The sequence below is a fragment of the Acanthochromis polyacanthus genome, chromosome 12 (assembly GCF_021347895.1).
Source record: "Acanthochromis polyacanthus isolate Apoly-LR-REF ecotype Palm Island chromosome 12, KAUST_Apoly_ChrSc, whole genome shotgun sequence".
NCBI classification, from domain to species: domain Eukaryota; kingdom Metazoa; phylum Chordata; class Actinopteri; family Pomacentridae; genus Acanthochromis; species Acanthochromis polyacanthus.
Window position 1 is genome coordinate 5,030,429 of NC_067124.1, and position 19,111 is coordinate 5,049,539.

Genomic DNA, 19,111 nt, shown 5'->3' on the forward strand with positions numbered 1-19,111 from the left:
GTGTCTGAAAACCTTTTTACACCACTGTCCTTCACATAGTAAGGAAAGACCTTTTAAAACGAAAACAGAGAAATCCAACAATGCCAAATATTTCGGCCCATCACTCTATATTCATTATTAAATCTTAATAAATAGTAAGTGAACTGATTAGATCAAAGCACTCATGCATGTGTTAATTAAATGCATCAATGTCAACATCAGAATCCTTGTTCTGAGGCTCCTCTTTCCCCATGGATCGACCTACATGAATTTAATTGATCAAAGCTTTCTTTGATTTATATACAACACATAAAGGTCATTCATTTAATACAACACACACACAATTGGTTAGTTTACTGCAAGTATACTGCTGGCTAGTAAATCAATAAATGCGTTGAGACAGGGGCACACATAGCAACTACTGAGCCGATTATGAATATAATCATGGTGTGATAAAACTAAGTTGAAGTGAGACTGTTGGTTGGTGTTGGCAAATTCAAACACTGACACTGACTTTCAGTATGAAAAATTTTTTGAAACATGTTTAACATTAGGGCTGCACAGTGGGGTAGTGGTTAGCACTTTTGCCTTGCAGCAAGAAGATCCTGGCCTGGGCCTGAGATCTTTCTGCATGGAGTTTGCATGTTCTCTCTGTGCACGCGTGGGTTTTCTCCGAGCACTCCGGCTTCCTCCCACCGTCCAAAAACATGCTGAGGTTAATTGGTTACTCTAAATTGCCCGTAGGTGTGAATGTGAGAGTGATTGTTTGTCTCTGTATGTAGCCCTGTGACAGACTGGTGACCTGTCCAGGGTGTCCCCTGCCTTCGCCCGTGTCAGCTGGGATAGGCTCCAGCACCCCCCGCGTCCCTAGTGAGGATAAAAGCGGTGTATAGAGAATGGATGGATGGATGTTTAACATTAGTGGCACACCTGCAACCAGTGACGTCACTTGCTCATTACTTAGGGTCGCCTAATAGTAAATAAACAGCTTTTTCTGAGGATAGTGTTGCTTGCAAAGCAGAATCAGTTCTACAACGCCCTGTCCAGGATCACAGACAAATTCTGTTTTCCTCTTTAATGGCCATTTCAGTGAACATTTCACTGTGCAGAAACAGTGCAAGCTGCTGGTGACCATACAAGCTGGTTTTAGAATAAGAAAACGAGAGCATGAAGGTTCTTGTGGGATTTGTTGGGTCACCATTAAACTCTCATTAGGTGTGGTTTGTCCACTCTGTGTAGGTTTCACATATGTATTTTCAGTAATTATTCCAATGTAGTTTACTTCCAATAAACTATTTTGAAACATATAATGCTACTAAATGTTGCAGTGTTGCCCAGTACTGCATTGGGGGAAGCTCACATATCCGTAGCATTCTGACTGCTGAAGAGTAGCGCCTTCCTGAGCTGACTGAGGTGAAAGTGAGGATGAATGGGCAGCAATTTGACCAACTGCAGGAGAGATGACAGCTCGCAGTGAGGCAGACAGCCGCTCAGTCGCCCTGAGACCTAACCTCTGTCTTTCTCTGTTTCTCACTCGCTCACTCTGCCTCTGCTCATCAGTCCATTTTTAACACACTTTTATATACAATCACTAGCACCAAATGTGCACCCAAAGAATACAGCATCACACATCATGACGGGGTCCTTTGTTCCATTTTTATCATACAATCGATTTCCGTACTTGAAACATATCTCCCAAGTTGAGTGTCTCCACTGCTTCGGTCTACAGCTCTTCGAGGCATCCCTCCCCCCACATGTTCATTCTTTATCCGTCGTCCCTTTCATTCCCATCTCTCTCCTTTCTATCCCTCTTTTTCTTCCCACACTTCCTCCCACTCCCATTTAGCCGCTTCCTTCTCTCCTTCCTCATTTCCTTTCCTGCTCTCCTTCCCTACCTCTTCCCTAAAACCTCGACACGCAGAGAGGATGTAGTGAGGCGAGACCTCCCGTCGTCGGTGGGAAAAAGGGAGAGACCATCAGCTTCGCAGACGGAGGGATGCAGGAAAGGTATAGGTTGGAAGGTAGTAGTATAGGCCTGTTTGGTCCTCCCTTCCCCTCCCCTCCCTCTCAGCATCCCATCAGCCCCCCTTTCCTGTGCCAGGGTGGTATGACCTGCTGGATTACAAAACAGCCCTCCCATGTGTCTGCCTGTTCTCTGTGCCAACCGAGAGACAAGCGATACCAAGCTCCTGGAGTGCTGGTGAGGGTCGACAGAGAGAGGGGGGAGGAAGAAAAAAAGGATGAGACAGGGAGGGAGAGAAAAAGAGAGAGAAAGAGAGAGAGAGAGAGAGAGAGATGAGTAGAGAAGAAAGAAAGAGGTAGAAAGTGAATAAAGAGTGGAGAATGCAAAGCAAGGAAAGTAAAAGAGTGAGAAGAGAAGGGGGAGAAGGAGGAAGTGAAAGAGGAGGGATGTAGAGAGAAAGGGGCAGACAGGATGGAGGTGTAGGATGGGAAGACAAAAGCGGTAAAAAGAAAGAGATAGAGAGTCTGATTAGGAAGGAGAGGAGGGAGTTTTGAGTGATAGCGAACATACTGTAGATGAAAGCTTTCGAAGGAGAGGGATGCTGAGAAGCATCAGCGCTGTCAGAGCATGTTCAGCCCTCAGGGACAGCCGGGGGTAAGTCACACACTACTCTGCTACAGATGCATGCATCCAGCATTCTCCGCCACACACACACACACACACACACACACACACACACACACACACACACACACACACACACACACACACACACACACACACACACACACATTCATTCATGCATTTACACACATTTACACAGCGTCTTTATGTATGTCTTCTGATCTTCTTTCTTTAAGGCCTAAATGCTAAATTTCACACATAGTGGACATTATAACACAATCCTTGGAGAAAAAATTAAAATGACATATTTGTTGTAATGACAATTATTTAATTCAGATTCATTGGTTTTCCAGAGGTGAGTAGAGCCGTTGTAATCTTGCCAAACCTGCAGGTCGAACGCTCTATGCTGTGTTTAAAAAAGGAACACTGGAGAGGTATTGAGTCCACAGCTGGACTTCTGCCCCAAAAAATTGACAGTGACAATGTTCTCTACACTTTCATATCACCTCCAAATGTTGTCTGTACTTTTATTTCTTTTTGTCACATTGGAGGATGAGGGGGTATTACTAAAAAAAAAAAAAAAAGAATATGAGAGATAAGGCTGATCAACAGAGGAGTCATCAGGAGATAATGGCGTGGAGAGGGAGAGGGGAGCTTTGGCTGTGTGGAATCAATTTCATATGTTGTCTGAAAGGCTGTCATGGAATCATTATGCAACCCGCAGACACAAAGAGATGCTTTAAGAAGCTGTGTGTGTATGTCCATGTGTGTTAGGGTTGTACTTTTGCTCCACTTAAGTTCACATACATTCCTCTAGCACACAATCGCCCTCTCATTTCTATACACATCCACCTCAGTTTCAAAATATGCAAGCAATTGGGCCCTAAACTGGGTTAGAGGAGCCACTCAAGGAATTTTCAAGGGAAGAAGCGTCTTGGGTTAAATTTTCTCCAGGCTACAAGAGAGAGAGGCTCAACAGTCAGTTCTTAGGTCGCTGGTTAGCAGCACTGTAGATCCAATTGATTCCTGTGCCTGGAGGCGAAGGGTCACTTAACCCAGTGGAACCAGATGATAGAGTGGGTTTTATTGTCTGAATGAGAAGCACTTCGTCAGATTCAGTTGCTTTAACCCCCCTTGGGGTGGAGGAATTACAGGAAAGAAGAGAAGAGGGTGGTGCTCTCAGTCTCCTGGGTTGCTCTGCAGCAGCCATATTAGCTCCGTTACAGGCCTCAGGAGGACAGCTGGGTGGCAGAGGTCGTCATGGTGAAGGGGGGTCGTTATGGTAAGTGGTTGTCATGGAGATTGTGGATGTTGTAGCGATGGAGTTGAGTGGGTGGGGACCCTATGGATGGAGCTCACCTGGTCTGGAGAGACCATTGTGCTTTCTGTCTACCTGCATCAGCTTTTTTTTCCCTCCATCTGTGAAATCATGTTTGGAAGTCTGTTTGTGATGCTGAAAATATTTTTTTAAAATCATCATCCTCAGACAAAGCCATAGTGATGTAAAGTTTACTGGCAGGAACAAGGCGGGGTCAGCGACATTTTGTGTCCAAGCTTTGTGCTCTAACAACAAGCTCTCTGTCTGTGTTAACGCTGGTTAGCGGCAAAGTATTAACACAGCTCTGCTTTGTGTATTTCATTCATTAGTGCACAACTAAAGTAAATTAGGCAAATTCTGCACTGCTCTTGTTGAATTAACTTTAGCTGCATTTAGGCTGAAACAGAAAGCCTTTTTGTAATCTTTTCCGAAGAAAAAACATTAAAAATGGCTACTTAAGAATCTGAGCTGAAAAAGAGGTACACATTCTACATTATGTCACAAAGATTTGATCTTTTTTGATAGTTTCAATCAAACTGAGTGTCTCAGTGCTGAGTTGCAGCGGGGAAACTAAAACACAGCAGTACCTTTAAGACGTTTGAGTGATTTTCATCGTCTCTTGTGATCAAAATCTCCATATTTGCATTGAATGCCTCAAATAGGAGAAGAGTACACATGGCTGGCTAGCTCATTAGTAGGCCAGGAGAGAGCAGGTACTGTACATATGCCACCAGCCCTCCCCCATCCGTTCTCCATTCTCAGCTCTCCTCTGTCCACGCTGAAATTTCTGAACTCACACACATGTATGCACGTACAATTGTATTTTCTCTCGATTCGTGTTATTTTTCCATGCAGTCGTTATCTTAGAGACATCAGTATATTTCCCCCCTCCTTCATCTAACAGCTTCTTTTATGTGCTAATAATTGCCCAAAGCGTTGATACTGATAGCTTATGAGTTTGTATATTTGGCCAGCTTTTATGCCCTGGAGCCTCTACGCGCTCACATGCCAGCAAGCAAGCGATAATTTGAATATCTAAACGCACAAAGCAGTTACTGTATGCAACTGTGTAATGCAACTACCCCCCTGTCTGTGAGTCATTATCAACACATACAAACTCGCAGGGTAAAACATTAGAATAGCTCTCATTAATTCACATTATGCTGCCGCTTTGTCATCCAGAGTTGTTTGGAGGCAAACCTGTGCTGTCAGTTGGTTGAAATACTGCATGTGAATTTAAAAATCTAAAACAAAAAGTGTTTACAATAAAGACGAGGGGGAAAAAAGAGACATTCTCAATTCAATTAGTTTTGTTGGATTTGATCAGCAGTAATCTAATCTGGTTGTCTTGCTGAATGCTTGGTCATCCTTCTTCTTTCTCCAAGAGGCTGTGAGGCGCCAGTCGCGTTAGCTGGGCTGTGGTTTCTCTCTGCAGAGAATACAGCAGTATCATTACATATGGAGACGCTTCTTGTGTTTCATACAGAAGCACTGGGCGCTGACCCTGTGGATGGGTGTGTGTGTGTGTGTTACTGAGATAGCACCTGAAGGAGAGCACTGTAGTATCCATATATTGTTTTTAGTGAGGCCCTTGGGTGTGGCATTCGCTGAGAAAACGCCTTTGTGCCATGCAGATGTATTTCATTATGTACATACAGTTTTATCAGCATTTTCAGCTGCCTCTCCTTAGATTTTTGTTCATGTCACTTTTTTTTGTTTCATTAAATGCATTTTCAGTGGACTTTGTGTGGTGTGTTTGGAGTGAATGGTGTAACTGCCTCTTACATTTTTCTGCACTGCATATTGTACTATAGAGACCAATGTCTTAAACCATGCCTCTCTTTACTGTAGAAAAATGACACAAATATGTCAGTACATTTTCTTTTCATTCTGTCTTGACGCTGAAATACTGTAATGCTAAGAAAGAATGCCAACATTTGTAGAACCTGATGCTTGAACAATATTAGAACAGTAATAGGTTGTGTTTCAATATGTTTTTAAAAACTCAGATGGTTTTTAGTGCAGTTATTACTCATTCATTGTCAAAGTAGGGGAGATATTACATTTATATTGTTTTTGATGGAACATAGCCTAAAACCCAAAACCTCTATTAATTGTGGCAAGTTATTAGTTCAAATCAGGTGTCATTGTGTTCACATGAACTCCCACCCAGTAGATAAATGCTTCTGTACTGCTCTCTGCAGGTGAAACCACATTATTAAGGAGTAATAAAGAATTGCATGTTGAAAACTAAAGAAATATATGGAACTCATGGGCCACTTACTGCATTTTTACTGAGTTTTGAACTTCATGTGGTCTTAAAGAAAAAAGGCCATTGATTCAAACTATTCTTAATGCATCTCAGTATCAGCCGGACATTGTCAGTTACATCGCGATACAAAAAAAAGTGTCACAAATTTATTGTGGTGTCATGTTTTTTAAAGAAAAAAACACCAGAAATCTCTACGGGGGGAAAAATAACTACACTGTACATCAGTTGTACTATATGAAATGATATTTGTATGAACTGTTGGAAATGCCAGTGAAAACCACCCATACAAACCCTGGAGGACTGAATTCACTTTTTGTGTTGTGTTGGGGAGAGCACAGGGACCCATCAGCAACAGTTTTCCTTCTACATAGAAACTCTATCAAATATAAATATACAGTATTTTACCAGACAATAACAGAAGCATAATTTTTTTATCATTTCTTTTTTGTTTGTTTGGCCCATAATGACAAAGTAAAATACCAAGTGTTTATGACATTTGGTATTTTATTTAATATTTAGGTATAAAAAATGTATATGTTAAATTCATAAATAGGAATTTCAAAAGTAAGTACAGGAAGAAAAATCAATTCATCAGGAGCTGAATTTGGAAGAAACCAGAGGAGACCAAACCAAAGTAACGGCAAAAGGCTTCTTCAGTAGTATTTTAATACTTTACTAGTCCGTATCATCTCAGCTGCATTTAATATCTACACATGAAACTACAGTGAAGCTGTCAAAATATTACCAACAGCAAATTATATATTTATTATACGAATGACAAATGTTTCCATTCACCAGAACTGTAAAACACACATCAGGCCATGTTCACTGGAGTATGTGTGTGTGTTCATGCACACGTGTGTGTCACTAAAAGGACATTGAAATCCTTTGTTCTCCATCACAGAGTCGATAACAAAGACAGTTAGCAACAAATTTAATTAGATTTTTAATGAGTGTTTAACACATCTGTACTCTGACTTTTGTTGAACAAATTGCTTCAGTGAACGCTGAGACATGTTGTAAAATTGTTTAAATTTCACTTTCATAGAGGGGTTAATAATTACAAATATGACTTCATCTGGACCCTTTTATTTAGTTTAATTACACATCATCTGAAAACTCATTTAACAAAACTGTTAGGGAAACCATGAATTCAGACTGGGTGGAGCATTAATTAATTTAGTTGTATAACCAACAAAATGAAATGTAGCAAGCTGAAAAACGAGTTTGATATACTATGAGAGTGCTTTCAATGCATTTTTAAACAATACAAATATTCTATATTGTGTACGAGTGTGTGTATGCGTCTACATATGTATATACTGTATATATATAAATATACACACACCACTAACTTGCGTCTGTTATACGTGTGTGTGTGTGTGTGTGTGTGTGCGTGTGTGTGCGTGTGTGTGCGTGTGTGTGCGTGTGTGTGTGTGTGTTTTTTTTATTAGTAGGACAGATCAGAAATGTTGCTTCGGTACAGTCTGCCCTCACAACCTTTTCTTTTTTCATAGCGGTGCTGTAAAAACGCAGCAGTTATGCAGAACTGAATGAGAAGCCAGCTCGGCTTTTTGTCACTCAGACATTCTTTACTAAAAGGTAGCTGTCTGCTCTTTTTTGAGATTCATATCCGTCCATTCCACTTTCAGATTTACACCAAGTCTGCACAGTTAGAAAATGTTGGCGAGTCGGCTGGACTCAAACATCCACAGTCAGCAGGAAATAACCCAGATTGGCCTGGTTTAGACCGGCATGGCTCAAGCAAGCACTAGCACCAGCTTGTCATACCAAATTGCCATATAGTAAAACATTTATTAGCTTCCTATCTTGTATAATGGCTTGGAAAGTAGCCTGGTAGTGTACAGCTTGTACCATCATTGCTTTAGCATCCCTCATTCCCTGTCAAAACACCTCCCTCTGCCTCTCCATCCTGCTTTTTTTTATCAGGGATAGCTTACCCTGCTTGGCCCATGTGGACTCCTCACACATCCTCATCAGCCCTGTGTTAAAACATCCACCAGCTTCCTATCCTGTTGTAATGGCACCATTACCAGCCATCAATAATGCAGAGGGGGTAAGTACATGTAGCCATACTGCCCCTCGGGACTAATAGAACAGACGTGAGAGCTGTTTCCCCCCGATGGCCGTGCAAAATGAGGGTTTGTTAAAGTGCATGTTTGTTTATCCTCACACCTAACCCCTTGGGTGAAAAGCATACATACGGTCACTTCTGTGTTAATATACACACAGGCATGGAGATGGAGAAAATGACACATTAGTGTTCCACAGCATAGCACAAAAAAAAGCACACGCTGTAGACAAAGTATCTGATGAGGAACAGGCAGCGGAGAGACACCACATGCTCTCACATGCATGCATTGCGCATCACACACATCACATGATTGCACGGTTTGAGTGGAGTCTTTGTGTGCTGTAAGTATATAGGAATGGAGGATGAGTGTGTGTGTGTGTGCGTGCGTGCGTGCGTGCGTGCGTGCGTGTGTGTGTGTGTGGATGTGTGTGTGTGTAAATGTGCATGTGTGAGTCTGCGAGCGAGTGCATGTGAATGTGTGCTTGCATATGTGTGTGTATTGGAATTCCTGGAGTATAGAAAGGCTGCAACAAGGTAGACTGTTGATGCTGCATGTTTTTTAGCCAGACACTGTGAGAAAGTGTGCGTCTGTGTGAGTGTGTGAGTGCTACTCCTACATGTTTCCATCCAGACAGAGCTACGCATCCGTGTGGGAGGGGTTATGAGAACAATGATGGGTTCTCGTCTCTCCCTCCTTGCACACGGTGTGTGTGAGCGCGTGGGAGCACATGTGTGATGACTGTGTGTTTAAGTGTGTGTGTGTGTGTGTGTCTGAGAAGCGATGGACTCTCACATGTGGCTGTGGAACTGGAAGGTAAGTCTTTTTCTTTGTCTCTGTAGATTCCTTCAGTCATTTGATTACATTTGATCATGACTTGGATGTTTTGGAATTTTTTTTTTTAAAAATTGAATTTCTTTATCTCTCGGTGCTCGGACATATTTGAGTCCCAACTATCAAACTGATGGATGTTAACTGTACACTCATTTTTCTTTGTTCATTACTGCCTGCCTTACTGTTAGCGCCCGCTAACCTTTCTCTACTTTGAGCACTTAGATACTTAGTATGCCTAAGCAGGATTGAATACGTTAAAGAGATTATTGGCTCGTAGTAACTCCATCATCCACACCTACCATTTGTCGTGTGTCAGTTTGATGTGTGTGTATATTGGCTGTGGGCTGTGACAAACCCTCTGAGATAACATACCCTCAGTCCCAATTTGTCGAAACGGTTTACGACAGGGTTCCCTGAGGATACACCTTCCATTTTTCATTGTCTTCCCACGCTTGTCTCTTTCTCACGCACAGGGAATAGCACACACATGCACCACCAAATGTAGCGCATATGTATGCATCCGACACTGTGGTGGCAGCATTTCCATATCAAAGATTGTCTCTCACCAAAGGAGCTGTAATGGACGGTAAACTTTCCATTATAATTTGTTGCAGGCTTATATTAGCTGGATGACATCTGAGGACAGAGAAGAAGAGAGAGTAGGGAAAGAGGGGAGGTGTCAGAGAAATTGGAAAGATCAGAGGGTGAAAGGTAAAATGTTGTGGAGATGAAGCAAACGTATGAAAATGAAGGGAAAGGACGGCGGAATGAAAGGAACGGCACAAAGGCGTCAGGAGGAGGAGGAAAGAGAGAGTCAGTGTGGAGTATTTTCACACGCCTGGTTGCTCCCTGCAGACAGCACACCCCCTCCACTCCAAACCAAAAGACACACACATTCTCACACACCACACACACACACACACACACACACACACACACACACACACACACACACACACACACACACACACACACACACACACACACACACACACACACACAGAGCACATCTCTGTCCTCCCTCCCCCAGCCCGGGCGTATGGACAGCAGGCAGGCAGGCATAGCGGCCCTTTGTTTGACATATAGCTGCACACAAAGGCATCCAGACCTGAAATAGCACTGGAGAGCAAAGGCACCACACACACACACACACACACACACACACACACACACACACACACCTACACGCACCACACACACGCACGCACATTCTCTCTCTCACATCAGGACCACTTGTGATTGGTTCAAACCTGACTTCATGCTGATGCTGGAGAACACGACTATGATCAAACAGTGCTTTTGTTTAAATTGCATTTTCATCTGTGTTCCTGATTAAAGACAGAATTTCTGTCCTCTTCTGCACTGATGTTATTAAACACACTAATGATAACATCGCTTTCAAGAGCAGCTGTATGAGACCTTTGTTTCTCCTCAGACAAAAGAGGTGGTATTGACTCTAGAGAGCACATCAGCTCGCTTTGAGACTGTCCTTAACCTGAGGCAAGATGACTCCACTGCAGCTGGAGTTCTTCTAGAGACACGACATGAGTCATTAGACTGAATGTACATTTCCCAGAGATCAATTTTTTTCCGTTCCAGTTTTGTATTTGGAAACCAGAGCCGAAGCGTCTGTTGTGGGCGGTAAAACGGGAATGCTTGATGCATATAGATTCTCAGTAAAAGCAGCCTTTTGATTTCATATGGCGCAATTTTTCGGCCTGAACAAAGAGGGAACATTCACAGCCACAGCGGGATTCAAACCTGGGACAAATATGATTAATGCACTAGTGAGTGTTTTTTTGTTTCAGATCAGTCATAGGTTAAATGCTGGGTGCATTGCCAGGGCATGAGTGCAACAGCAGCTCCTTGTACTGAAATAAAATAAATCATATGCCCTCACTTATGCCTGTTAGCGTTCCCATGCCTCAGGGACTCAGACTGTATACAGTCTCCTGATGTCTTTTATGAAAGATTCACCCCACTGTGACAGAGCTAGTGCTGCCATCTTTGTTTACTACCAAGAGGCATTGCTTTCTTCAGCAGGAAATTGAACAAGAAACAAAGAAACAGACTGATAGACAAAGAGGGAGTGAAATGTGGCAGAAGAAGAGCATCCTGCTTTAAAAAAAAATCTACAGTAAAGGCTTCTTCCATATTTCAGGGGGATCTTTTCAATGAGATGACAAGCTTTCTGCAGGAATCTGTGGTAAATGGATTTCACACCACACTCCTCGCAACAGGGGATTTAGGGTGCTGGCGGGCAAGAGAGCAATATCTGCCACCGGAATGTCAGCACTTTCCAATCCACCATTTGAACTGCAAAACACTGTGGAAAACAGTGTACAAGACAGTTCGTGGCATTAGCCTCGCTTGGAATCATCAAATCCAATGAAAAAAAAGCCCTACAAATATGAACAGCAGACTGCAGTTTTACCATGATAGAACTGGAAATAAAACTATAAAGGACAGACATGGGTTCAGTCTGGAGCCATATGCGAAGTGTAAGGCAATTCTGTTTGTAAGAACTAAAGTCTTTGTGAACATGAGGAAGCCCAGTCTTGCATTTTTCAATATGGAAGTTATTACCACAGCGCCTAATCCCACACACTGTGTGTAGCTACTTAGAGAGAGAAAAAAGTGTGTGTGCAGGGGAGAAGGAGAAAGAGGTGAGGCTTTAATTCCAGCTGAGGATGGCAGGTATGTTAAAACCAGATAAAACGAGACATTAATTGAGTGACAGAGTTTGCTATTGGGTTTTATCGGAGGATGTGAGTGTGTGTGTGCGCTCAGGCTTGTGAGAAAGAGAGAAGATTTATGTGTGTGGTCTTAGCGAGTCCTCGATTTGTTCTCTGTCTCTTTAATTCTGTCACTCTCTGCTGTTTTTGGCCCCGTTTGGAGGAGCTGTGTGTGTCGGTGGGAGGCTGGGGGGTGAGGCGAGGTGAACCAGGTGCAGCTTCCATCGAGAACATCGGAATAAACGGCTGTCTGAAAAGCCTCTTGATCCCAGCAGAAACTTGAAATCAGTGAGCTTTGAAAAGCCACTCAGGGGCTTCACACGACATAAAGGTCCTTGTTTGTCACTTTTCTAAAGACTTGAATGATTTCTGTCGAGATCCGTGGATTCTCACGCTGTTCGAATCACCTCCAAAAAGAAAGAGACAGAAATCAATCTTTTGAGCTATTCTTCATACAAGAATGTGTATGATTCCCAGCATCGAGTGGCAACTAGTTTGTTAATCAATACTCAAATGTTCGTGCCTCTTCAAAACGATGCAGTGGAAAGCTAATTCAGTGTTCTATTCAAAGCCTCGTGTGTGTCTGTGTGTCCGCCTGATGCTTCTAGTAGAACTGTGAGGATACATTTACTTTCATTTGAGGAGCAGGCTGAGGTAATTTTGACCAAACCCTGGAGCCTCTGTGCTCATCTTTTTATTCCAATCTCTTTTTTAGGCTGCCCTAATTCTATATCCTCCTTTCTTGTGCAGGAGGTGAGGGGCTGTTGTAACACAAAGTACAGCATTCAGCATGATGCCAACAAAGATACATGTGAGCACAATGCAGCTCCAAGTGCTGTATGTTTGCCATCATTATGTGTAACTTACAGATGGAATGCAGAGACTTTCACTCACATGATAATAAAGATTCAGCTCGCAGAAGGGGTGAGCTGACCTTTAATATATTTTAATGTTATGGAATCCTTTTGACGTATTACGTTGTACATAAACCTGACAGGTACTGCTAACAAGCTGTGAGGCCTCTGTAAGCTGTGTAAACTGTTCCCTGGGTTTTTTCTTCTTTTGGTTTCAATAAACACAGGATCCAGTTTGTGTGTGAGTCAGTCAGATGATCTTTGTATGACTGAGAGCAACAGTATGTGTCACTAGTGCTGGCTGTTAAACTGAAAATGTGCAAACGGGGCGTATTCCTTGGAGCTGTTGGGTCAAACTAAAACAATTCAGTTCGGTGGAATTTTATTTATGTAGTTCCAGTTCACAACATATGTCATCTCGTAGCACTTCACATGGAAAGGTACATACCCTAATGATTATAATCACAGAACAGACCCCAACACTCCAAAGTTGCCTATGACACAATACATAGAAACTAAGGCTAATAAATAGATAAATAAATAAATAAATGTACATCAATTTAATGAACAATGATGGAAACAGATTCTTGAACTTTTATTTTAAAACCACACAGCCCACGGTTTCTTCTTTGCACAGAAGCTTTCAATAAATTCAATTTTTATATGATGACAGTGTCAGAATGTTTTGAATTGTGATTATTCACTTATTTGTATATTCTCTATATTATCTATATTTCAAGCATAATTTGAATTATGTTCAGATTGTTTGCATTTGACCGGCTGCCTTTGACTTAAATGAACATTGTGTTCATATTGTTAATGCTGACTGGTTAAGACTCATTTTTAATTTCTGTAATTATGGATTGATTGTTGAATAACTGCAGCTGATTTCCAAATATATTGTATATATTCCAATAGAGCAGAATAATCACTTAACCCCCTGTGAAAACTTTTCATCATTCATTTCTATTGCATAGACTGAACGCAAAACTCGACCACCCAACATGGGAACACAACATAAAACACAGATAACACAACTAATTATTCAAAAGAAAATATTGAAGTGAATGTGTACCTTTATTTTATAATCTTCTAAAGGAACCCAAATCGGAGTCCATCCTGTGGGGACTTACCTCCTCCTGCCACCCCACACCGCTGATAGCTGTCTCAACTCTGGGAAAAACATTTGGATTCCATTTAGTCTCCTCTCATGCTTAAATCGATAGTTGTCTGCTTGGCTGTTATACCCCAACAACCTCTGCCTCCATTGGTCCAGAGGCAGCGACTGCTTTCTCCCCGAGCCAATCAATGTTGATAATCATAGCTGGGGAGCTGCAGGCCGTATGGCTGCATGATTAATGAGCTTATTATCAACGCAGAACGGACCTCATCACTGAGAGAGAGAGACGCAGTCAATAGGGAGGCTGCACAGGCAGGCTGCAGGGACGACACACACACACATACGCACAAACACACACATCAGAAATTAATGTATATGCAGCCATAAGCGCACACACACACACACGCAAAACACATGCATCCGATGCCTATGTGCAGTCGCTGCCACCTTTTAAGTGATTTATTACACTGAATTAAAAACCATGCACTGTGTGTGTGTGTGTGTGTGTGTGTGTGTGTGTGTGTGTGTGTGTGTGTGTGTGTGTGTGTGTGTGTGTGTGTGTGTGTGTGTGTGTGTGTGTGTGTGTGTGTGTGTTCTTGTACTTGCTACATGGTGAGTACCATTTTCTGCATTTAACTATCAAAGTGAGGACATTTTTACAAAGTGAGGACATTTTGGCCGGTCCTCACTTTGAAACAGCCATGTTTGAGGGTGAAGACTTGTTTTTAGAGAACAGGTATGAATTGAGGTTTGGTTAAGGTTAGGGTAAGGATTAGGGTTAGGCAATCAGTTGTGATGGTTAAGGTTAGGGTAAGGCTCTAGGAAATGCATTACGCCTATGGATGTCCTCACTAAGATAGAAGTACAAACATGTGTGTGTGTGTGTGTGTGTGTGTGTGTGTGTGTGTGTGTGTGTGAGGAGTCACAGTCCGTCCTGTGTAACACACACCACTGGCCTTTTATTATTACTCTTAAAGGAAAACAAATTAATTACTTTGACATTTGCTTTCTTCCCGCAGGGCGGCCGTCAGCCTTTATTTGGAGAGCAGAGGGTTTTCTACACTACCTGCAGCCCTGGAATCAGCTGACAGGTAGGAATTACTGCAAATTAAACAGTTTACTGCCTTTCTACTGCCTGTTTACTGCAATAGTGTGAAGATAAAGGTCAGCTTTATTTGACTTTGATTACACTGATTGGATCAGATTGAAACTTGTTTGTGTTTGTGTTTCTTCCCTTCAAACTTTACTGGAATCAGGGCACATTTTAACCAACCTCTGTAAAGGAAAAAACAATTGATCTGTTGTATCATTTCAGTATTTAACTGTGCCTTTTTATTCCTTTTGCAAAGTAGGAATGAATCTTTCACAGAGGCAAGAGGAGAGTAATGAAAACTTAAAACAGCACAAGAGTTCACTGTGAACAGATTGATTTTTATAGACTGGTGCAAAAATCTTAACGCTACAAATTGAGTCAAATACATTTTAAATATATAAGCCAGACTTCAGTGGATTTACTATATCAATAGCTGAAGACATCCTAAATATTTTTGTTTTTTGTAGTTCAAATACATCCGGTTTTCGTCAACTAATGCTAGTACTTGTAGTTGCCAAATAGGACAAGATCATTTTTAACATCTCTGCCATGTTGTTTAGTCATCGCTGGTTCTGCTGCTGATTATCAGAGCCCTGTGGCCGACAGCATGAGGTGGGAGCGACTGATCGCCCTGGAAACTCATATGACTCAGCTGAAATGCTGCATAGAAGTTATTTAAGGGTTACGCTGACATTTGAAATTGTCCTTTTATTGTCAATAAGCAGCACTAACAAGCCACCTCAGGGACACTCAGAGAGGTGTGTGGGATGTGGTCAATGTCCGATCAAAAGAAAAACTGTCCTGACTGCAGTCAAGCTGAAATGAAAAACTCATTTAGTTCTTTGCTGCTTGTCCTGTAAAGTGGAAGTATGTATTTGGTAATTATTCCTAAACAGGGTATGCCATTTTGGAAGCATGATCAGAAAGTAAAAGATGCTGTTGGTAAGTTCTCTCTTCTTGTAGGGTTTTAAAACGCATTACAAGTTACAGATAACAAGTTAATAGATGAATGGATACAATTCTGTATCATTTTCATCATAAAGCTTCATGTTGCCGTCACAGGAAAGAAGCTGCCGTAAATCCTCCTAAAAGAGACTGAATGAATGCTTTATATTCGATTTGAATAGATATATAAATGTTTTTTTTAAACTGACTGAACTCTGTCATCAAATAAAAAAAGACCCAAAGTACCATGATGGACAATATTTTTTCATTATTTTATTTTTGTGCTTCTTCTTTTATACTTTCTTTAACATTCATCTTCATACTCGTTCAGTCTCTTCCATGAATTCACTCCTTTAACAAACGCATCTGCTTTTCTAACGTGTCCTTGCTCTGGTTTAACTACTTCACTACATCAGCTTTAGTTACTGCTGAATATTTCTTGCTGCTACATTATTTGGATCTCCATCAGTTTAGAAGTCAGTCACTTTTCATGAACATGAAGAAAAAAAAGACTGTTTTGAACTTTCTCACAGTGAATTTATTCAGATCAAGTGTTACATTTATACAAATAAATAAAAACACAAAATCCCCAAAATTTGAAATAAGGAGTTTTAGAAAGCATCTTTATTTTGTGTAAAGTATGCTATGAATATAATAATGTACAAAATTTTAAAAAATGTACCATAAAGTGTCAAATGTTAACTAAAAATGTACAGCAAACAGGGAAATTAAAGTCCTTAAAAGAGCAGTGCAACATGTGTAAGTAATGCAATGACTGATGACTCTAGTAACTGAGGATTCAAAGGTGAAGAGGGAAATGTATTCAGTAAAAATCGGAAAGAACAGACTAAAAAACTTTAAATGTTTTGTGTAAATAATATGGCATTTTTTCCTAATTCTCTCAGATCCTTTCTGACCTCTTAGACGGGTCCAGAGCACATTCAGACTTTCCTTTTAGGGTCCCCTGGGCAAAAACGTGCTTTCAGTCCCCAACAAATATGTGACCTATAACAACCACAGCTTCTGTGCAGAAATCAAAGTCAGGACGTCTTAGATTGTAGTAAAATGATTAAAAACAGCTTTATCTGGGAACATGTTCCACATGAGGACAATACAAAAAAGATTTTAACACAGGATATCTCACAGGGTCCCACCACAAGATGGGGCCGGTTAGTTAGTAACTCAGCACCCACCTTAGTCTACGCTGCAAGATAGTGGTACAAATAACTAATCAACAAGTAACAGCTGTGCACATGTGTAACGCCTTAGACTGCTCAACGGATGAATATGTGTCTTCACGGACCCCTCAGGATCCCCTAAAGTCATTCTAGTTGAAGTGGTCTCAACCACAGTATTTGAGATGAGGTTCTCAGCTACATATAACACACCATAGTTTCCTGTCAGGTATTTACCAACCATAGCAGCTACACAGGACATATCACCAGCGAGTATACAAAGAATTTGCAAAAGCGAAAAATGAAGATTCCTTCACATTTTCAACAATAAAGATTTTCTCATTGACTTGTGTTGATTCTGCTCACCCACCTCTATGTCCTACAAAATTACGTTTATTTACTAAATTGCTTCCCATTTACTATGTACTAACAAACAAAATCACAGGATAAATTAGATTTAGAACCAATGTTTTTTGTGTTTTTCTTTTTTGAAAGAATGAAAAACACATTCGTTCACTGCATCACAGTCAGCAGGAGGTGGTTGGGAAAGAAACAAGGCATTCAAAGCACAAAACCAGGGTGGCCACAATATAGAGAAGCACTTTGGTTAAACATGAGCAACACGTATGCCTTATAATCTAGATTAAGTACTGCCAGTGCTTTGAATTAACCACAAAAGTTAATACATGGTTAGCCAACATTTTACTGACTTGTCAACTATATTAACATTTCCTCATTTTACTGTTAGAATCCAGTCAGCAATATGTTTTTCTTGCTGCTGCTAGTTGTATAAAATGTCTTAAATGTATAGAATTATTTTTCTGTACAACAGCAGCATGTACAAGATGCAAGCATAGAAATCCTGAACATGTCCTGACTTCTCCGCCAAGTTGTGACCTACATAGCATCGTGGCCTCTCGCTGAGACTTTGCCTATATAGTATGAAAATTGAATTTGTCAGCCAGCTGAGGTGCAAAAGCCTGAGCATGTCAGGCGTCTGTCCTCTGGTGTGGTCGTGTGTGCGTTAAGACGGGCCGCACACAGGAAGTCTCTGGCTGTCAGTCTGTCCATTCAGCAAATCCTGCCCCAGTGGAACCGCTCTCCTTCCTCTCTCTCTTTTTTCTTTCAATAACATACACACACACACACACACACACACACACACACACACACACACACACACACACACACACACACACACACACACACACACACACACACACACACACACACACACTCTCCCTCGGGAACTTGGCAGACATTCTACTCAGTTAACTAGAGGGATAAAGCAAACTGTTGGCCACACTGCGCAGCTCTCGAGGGCCGCCATAGCAACCTCTTTTTTCCCTGCAAACAATCCCGCGCCTTCACTCTTATGCCTCAAAGTTCCTACTTTATTGACAAAATCTCCTCTAAATATACAACAAACTTGCTCATAAAGACTGGAAGATAAAGCTCTTGTGTCTGAGAATGTTTTAATTAGTTTGGAGTTCTGGGTTGGATTCAATCTGATAATCCTGCCTCTGCTCGTGTGCACCTGCTTAGTAGCCATGAGTCACTGTATTCAATTTGCATTCACACTCTTTGAGGTATTTAGCAAATTACATAATTGTATAAATGCATCAATATAATTTGGGCTGCGCCGCTCACACATCCCGCTACTTGTGTGATTAATCATTTATTCGCTATCTGACTTCATTTTTCTTCCATCATTTTCACATTAGGATTAATATAACAAGAGCTCTCTCCTTCACCTGGCTCAATCAGCGAAGCTATATTTCAGTCTTATTACAGATCTTATCATTTAATGTGGCCTGGAAATGACTCCAGCCACGGTGCAGCCTAAAGGTAGCTACCTCCGATTTAAATTACTCTGCGGGACGGATTATAAAAAGTGACACACATTTCAGGACGCCGAGCCTCCGAGTTCACATTGGAGCTAATTAGGAAAAGCAACAATTTAGTAGGAGCTGGTAATTCTGCACCACTGGCTCTGCAGATGACAACTCAATTTGAAGCTGCTGCACACAGCAAGAGATGGGAGGGAGAGGCAGGGATGATGGTGCAGCCCTGGAAAGGCTGATTTCGTGCACTTTTATACACACT

At 41.4% G+C, this 19,111-nt stretch overlaps 1 long non-coding RNA gene across 1 annotated transcript in view; it reads left to right on the plus strand.

The window, feature by feature from the left end:
* Positions 1-2,122: 2,122 nt before the first annotated feature.
* The window catches only part of LOC110967346 (uncharacterized), a 38,942-nt gene continuing 21,953 nt past the window's right edge, over positions 2,123-19,111 (plus strand). The window contains exons 1-2 of the long non-coding RNA XR_002596797.2: positions 2,123-2,596; positions 14,812-14,883. This is a non-coding gene — a long non-coding RNA (uncharacterized LOC110967346). The remainder of the gene's footprint in view (positions 2,597-14,811; positions 14,884-19,111) is intronic.